The sequence below is a fragment of the Coptis chinensis genome, chromosome 7 (assembly GCF_015680905.1).
Source record: "Coptis chinensis isolate HL-2020 chromosome 7, ASM1568090v1, whole genome shotgun sequence".
Lineage (NCBI taxonomy): Eukaryota > Viridiplantae > Streptophyta > Magnoliopsida > Ranunculales > Ranunculaceae > Coptis > Coptis chinensis.
The window spans coordinates 88,978,397-88,984,396 of record NC_141462.1 but is presented as its reverse complement, the minus strand read 5'-3'; positions in this window follow the sequence as shown (position 1 = coordinate 88,984,396).

Genomic DNA, 6,000 nt, shown 5'->3' with positions numbered 1-6,000 from the left:
ATGAGGTTAAACATTAAGTTGCATTTTGAACTTGCCCAGCCGATTCGCTTCTTTTGATTTTTGGAGAGCTGGTTTCCACTCAAGTGGCGATTCGGTCCCTTTTGGTATTTTCGCGATTCGGTAGCCGAAACTGGATTTTACGGGTAGACCCAGCCAGTCGATTACTCTGGATCCGGATTAATCTTGTATATGTTTTGGTTACGAAGTGTATTCTTGCTACATGTTGTCTTTGCTATGATAATGTATGGGAATCATTGTGTGGCGTTGTCGTTTAGGGCGACAAGGGGGCTTTGCCCGCAATGAGTTCGTGGGCTATGGTGCTTTCGGCAGGGGCGTTCTAACCAGTTGAGTCGAAAAAGTGGGATGCCGCGACTTAGGGAGACTTCGGGGGCGATGAGCCTATGAGCTCTGAGAGGCGTCTAGCGGCGTATGGTGGCGTGTTTAGCACGAGGCGTTACGCTCACGAGGCGTTCGCTTAGTTGATTCGAAAAGTATATACTGACTTAGCGAGATTCGGAGGGCGTTGAGCTGTAAGCTCTGAGGCGTCTGGCGTATGGTGGCGTGTTTGCTTTGAGGCGTTACGCTCACGAAGGCGTTAGCGTATGAAGCGCGTGTTTGCTTACGAGGGCGTTACGCTCACGAAGCGTTCACCAACAGATTGATTCGAAAAGTATATACTGACTTAGCGAGATTAGGGCGTTGAGCTGTAAGCTCTTTGGCGTCAGCAGCGTATGGCTGGTGTTGTTTACACGAAGCGTTACGCTCCGAGAGGCGTTCGCGTTGATTGAAAAGTATATACTGACTTAGCGAGACTTAGCGAGCCCGAGCATGTAAGCTCTGGGCGTCCTGGCGTATGGCGCGTGTTTAAGCCAGGCGTTACGCTCCCCAGGCGTTCTGCAGCAGTTGATCCTAGAAGTATAGGTCCTCAACTTAGCGAGACTTCGGAAGCGTTGAACTGTAAGCTCCCCGAGGCGTCTGGCGTATGGCGTGTTTAGCGCCACTGGCGTTACGCCCAGGCGTTCACCAAACGAGTTGATCCTAGAAGTATAGGTCCTCGACTTAAGCGAGATTTCGGGCGTTGAGCTGTAAGCTCTGGCGTCTGGCGCGTATGGTAGCGTGTTTAGCCACGAGGGCGTTACGCTCCCCAGGCGTTCGCTTAGTTGATTCGAAAAGTATATGCCCAACTTAGCGAGATTCGAGAAGCGATAGGCTGTAAGCTCACGAAGGCGTCTGGCGAAAATATGGCGGCGTGTTTAGCCCCCGAGGCGTTACGTAGGGCGTGGTTTGGAGATGTGAGTAGGTCCGCCCTTTATGATACCATCTTGACTTTCTTTCATTTGAACTTTGTTGTGCACGGGAGCGGGAATTACAATCGTATACAACTATTGGAAAAATTGCTTTAACAAGTATGTGTTCCATGGTCGTGGCAAAGATCTTTCCTTCTTGGGTTTTAATCCAATACGCCGCGTTATAGCGACCGTTCCGCGATGTAAGGGCCTTCCCATGTTGGTGCTAGCTTAGCATCATCTTGAGTTTTCTTCAACACGAGATCGCTGGTTGAAAAGATCGTGGATGTACTTTCGTTTGTTGTAAGATCTTTTGAGGACCTTGTTGGTAGGCCGCTACTTTCGGGACGGCTCGCTAGGTCGCTAGCGATTTCCTCGAGGAGGTCGATCTCTCGAGCTAGAACCGAAGTTATTAAGCCCTGTTTCGACAAGTTTGGATCGGGTTGTCGTGATTGTCGGCTTCGGTGGGTATGACGGCTTCGCCATATAGATAGGGAGAATGGTGACTTCGCCCGGTGCTCGAGCGGAAGATGTAGTCGCGATGAGCCCGCAGTATGTTCTCCACCGATTGGGCGGCTTTTGTTCTTTTTCAATTTTCTTTTCAAATTCTCCGAATGGCCTTATTCTTCGGCCTCCGCTTGTCCATTGCTTTGAGCGCATCGCGGGTGTAGAGAATGCATGAACGATCTTCCATTTGGCGAAACTCTTTGATTGCTTTTGCCCTTTGGAATGGGGAGCCATTATCCATCACCGGTGTATGTGGTAAACCGGGTGATGAGATGAGTCCAAATGAAATTTTCGACATGTGATTCTTTTGACGGCGCTTCGAATCGCTTCAACCCACTTTAGTGAAGTAGATGCGTGGCGGTAGGACAAAGCGGAAGCCGCTCTTTCTCGAGGGATGAATGGTCCCATAATGTCCATGCCCCACATGTGGAACGCCAAGGAGGTTCAATGTTAATGTTAATCGGTTAGCCGGTTGCATGATGTTGTGACCAAATGTTTGGCATTTGATACATTTGAGGACATACGCTTTAGCATGGATCGCATCACGAGGCCGGTACCCTTGGGGAGATCGCTTTGGGTGGGCTAGGCCACCCAGCATGGTTGCCGCATTCTCCTTCGTGAATTTCAGGTAAAATTAGGCGGCCTTGCTCGGGTGATACATCTCGGATGAGGTCCGCTGGATTTGCGGAATAACTTGTCGTTCACCAAACAATAGCTTCGTTTGGTGTGGAACCTTCTTGGCCTTGGTGCTCCTCCGGGAGTGTGCGTCTTTGGATATGTACCGTATAATAGGTCGCATCCATGGTGGCTCGTCTCGATCTTCGAGAGTGGGACCTCAGTCGCTAATTGTCAAGACTTGGTCCGCTTTGGTAAGCGGGTCGGCCGACTACCGATAATCGGTTGTCGAGGGACCGCAGTTGATTAATGCGGGTAGCTAGATATGCGAAGCTATCTGGCGTGGCGGTTCGCCACATAAAAAAATGGTGTATCGACGCTTCGCTAAAATGACGGAAGCAAATTGTTAACAACCTGAAGGTATTTAGAGAGAGGTTACGCCGGTAGTGTACTCTTTTTTTGCAACTGGCGAGCGACCACGATTCAAGTCACTAAAGATTTGGATCTCCTTTACTCCCAATTTGGATCGCCGCTACAAGATTCCCATTATTAGTGCCATTACCGCTGCCGTTGTTTGTTCGCGAAGTCTATCCGAACGCCTTCTCTATATGGCTCCTCGGGGAGACTAGGGCGATTCCCATACCATCGCCTCGAGGGGTTCTTTGGAACCATCGGCGTGAGGGACGGTTTTTGCGTGCTCCCTTTCTTGGTGCGCGCGACCATTTCGACCCCAATTAGGGTTCGTCCAACTGGGAAATCTGCTAGGAAGTCTCGCGACGACCGACTTCTTCCGCCGTGATATGCTTGGGGCCGAAGTCCATATGGTGTTCGCCGGCTCTTACGCCCATATTGCCATCTGGTAGTCTTGTTGTCTTTGTGAAGAATCCTCTTCAAAGGGAGATCGCCAAAGACTTTGATTGGATGACCGAAATACTGTCTGAATTTTTCTTCGAATTATAACAAAGCAAGGACCGCTCTTTCTATATAAAGAGTAGTTCTTCATTTGGAGTGAGTGTCTTGTTTGTGAAGTAGATCGGCCTTTCGAATTGTGTTCGCCTTGAGCGAGGGACCGAACCGATGGCGAAATCGGATACCGCCCGATAGAGCCCGAGTTTCTCCGTCGGTTGGTTTTATGGGGCGGGAGGTGTTGTGAGGTACTCTTTGAGGGTGGCGAATGCTTGGTGGCATTGATCGTTCCATGAGAATTGCTCGCCTTTTTGAGTATTTGTAAGAATGGTCTCGTAACTTATGCGATGCTTTACGGATATGAATCGGTTGAGTGCAGCGACCATACCTGACAACTTTTGTATCTGTTTCTTTGTTTGAGGGTCGGGCATGTCGATGAACGCCCGAATTTGGTCTGGATTTGCTTCTATACCTCGTTGCGAGACCTGATATCCGAGAAATTTTCCGGAGGACGCACCAAAAAGACACTTCTCTGGGTTCAGTTTCATTCCGGTTCGTCGTAGTCTGGAGAACGCTTGCTCGAGGTGGGTGAGGTGGTCGGCTGCTTTTTTGCTTTTGACAACCATGTCGTCAATGTAGACCTCCATGGTATCCCCTAACATGTCCTGGAACATGTTAGTTACTAGCCGCTGATAGGTCGCTCCCGCGTTCTTTAGTCCGAATGGGAGATGCGTTATGCTTAAAGTAAGTTCCTTGTTCGGTGATGAATGATGTCTTCTCGATCTTCTTCAGCTAGTGGTATCGATTGTACCGCATTATCTGGCGTCCATGAATGATAGCAGCTCGTGCCCACAAGTCCGGGTCGACTAGCCGGATTCGATTCTTGGTAGGGGAAGGCGTCTTTTGGAGTTTCTTGATTGGCGTTGGTGAAGTCGGCCACAAACGGACGGTGCCATTCTTTTTCGATTTGCCACTATGTTGGCGATCCATTCAGGTAGTCGACCTTGCGGATGAAACCGACTTTTTTGAGCTTATCTACCTCGTCGTTGATTGCTTTTTGAAAGCGTAGTGACAATCGTCTAGGACGTTGTCGAACTGGTTTGGCACCAGGGTTGACGTTTAACCGGTGGCATGCGACACTAGGTCTATACCGCACATCAATCGACCATAGCGAACACATCTTTATTCATGGACAGAAAGTTTACAAGTTGAGCCTTAAGTGTGGGGTCTAGGTTGGCTCCCACATAGACGAGTTTAGGGTCGTCTTCGGTTCCGAGGTTCACTTGCTGCTTGTCTTGAGTCGGCGCTTGGCTCACGGCGTTCGGGCGCCGGCGATGCCGCTCGCGCGTGCTGTCTTGGTGTGTTGGTCGGGAAGCCCATGAGTCGAGGAACTGGGACGCCCGGCGTGGTTCACGACAACGTGGTCGGCGGTGGCTTTGTTGGCGTGACAAATGTGAACTGGGTAGTTCCCCGACATTCTCGGCTGGTTGGAGGGGGAGGTGAGGTGGTGGTAGCACGCAGGTCGCGGCTTGTTCGTGATCTTTGAATGGGGCGATCACAGGATTTGAACCGTCGATATGCCAAGTGCTTTGGTAGTGGTTGAGATCGAGGCGGTGGTTGAAAACTCTTCTTTGGAGCTCCCCGCATGTTTTTTGTTCAAGGCCAAGCTCTCCCTCACCCACTAAATCCTTGGCCATAGTGTAGTTGGTAGGTTCGTTCTTGACGGAGATGGGAGGTTCGCTCTTGGTTGCGGTAATGATTTGGTTACAATGATGGGCTTCGAACTGGGTTGCTTGAAGTTCCATCATTCTCGGGCCGGCGGAAAGCGGATGACCCGATCTGGATGGATGGATGATCGATGTATCCAACGCCGCCCTAGAATGGCGTTGTAGGACGAATGGGTATCTAGGGCGACTTGGTGTTGAAGCTGACTTTGTCTTCGGGATCCCACCGAGACTGGGAGGATGATGTCTCCTATTGAATTCGGCTCGAGCCGTTGAATCGAAAGAGGGTGCAATGGGGTCTATGAAGACCGACTTTGGTAAGTTCATCTCCTGGATCGTGTGATAGAACAAAATATCGCACGAGCTACCAGGGTCGATCAAAACTCGCTTGACGGTCCAGTCACTGATTTTGACGTGGACCACGAGTGCATCGTTATGCGGGAGGCAGACCTTGTTGAGGTCGACCTCGGAGAAGGTGATATCTCCGTTCTTAACTGAACGAGGCTGGCGGCATGCTGCGGCTTGTGAAGAGAAATTGTATACTTCATGAAGGGCTCCGACGCGCCCGCTTTTCCCGTGAACTTGAGACGGAATCGTCTTGGAGAGTGATCATGTGGATGGTTCTGTCGTGCTCGCGACGTCTTGACGGCTGACGGCGATCTGGATAGGCGTTGCAGGGGCGTCGGCCGGTGTGAGTGGGCGGACCGTGAGACCTCGGAGCGCTCCTTCTTGGTGGGGACCTGCTTCGAATCTTGCGGGCCATGAGTTTGTGGCGCAGGTCGCCGTCAGGGATGTTAGTGTACTGTTTGATGTGCCCAGCTTCGACCAGGTCTTGCAAGTAATGCTTGAGCCCCCAGCAGACGTCGGTCTCATGGCAATTTGCGCCGATGAAAGAAAAAGAATTGGGCTGATGGGCGGCGTCTGGCCATCGTATCTGGCGGTAGAATCGACGCTTGATCTTT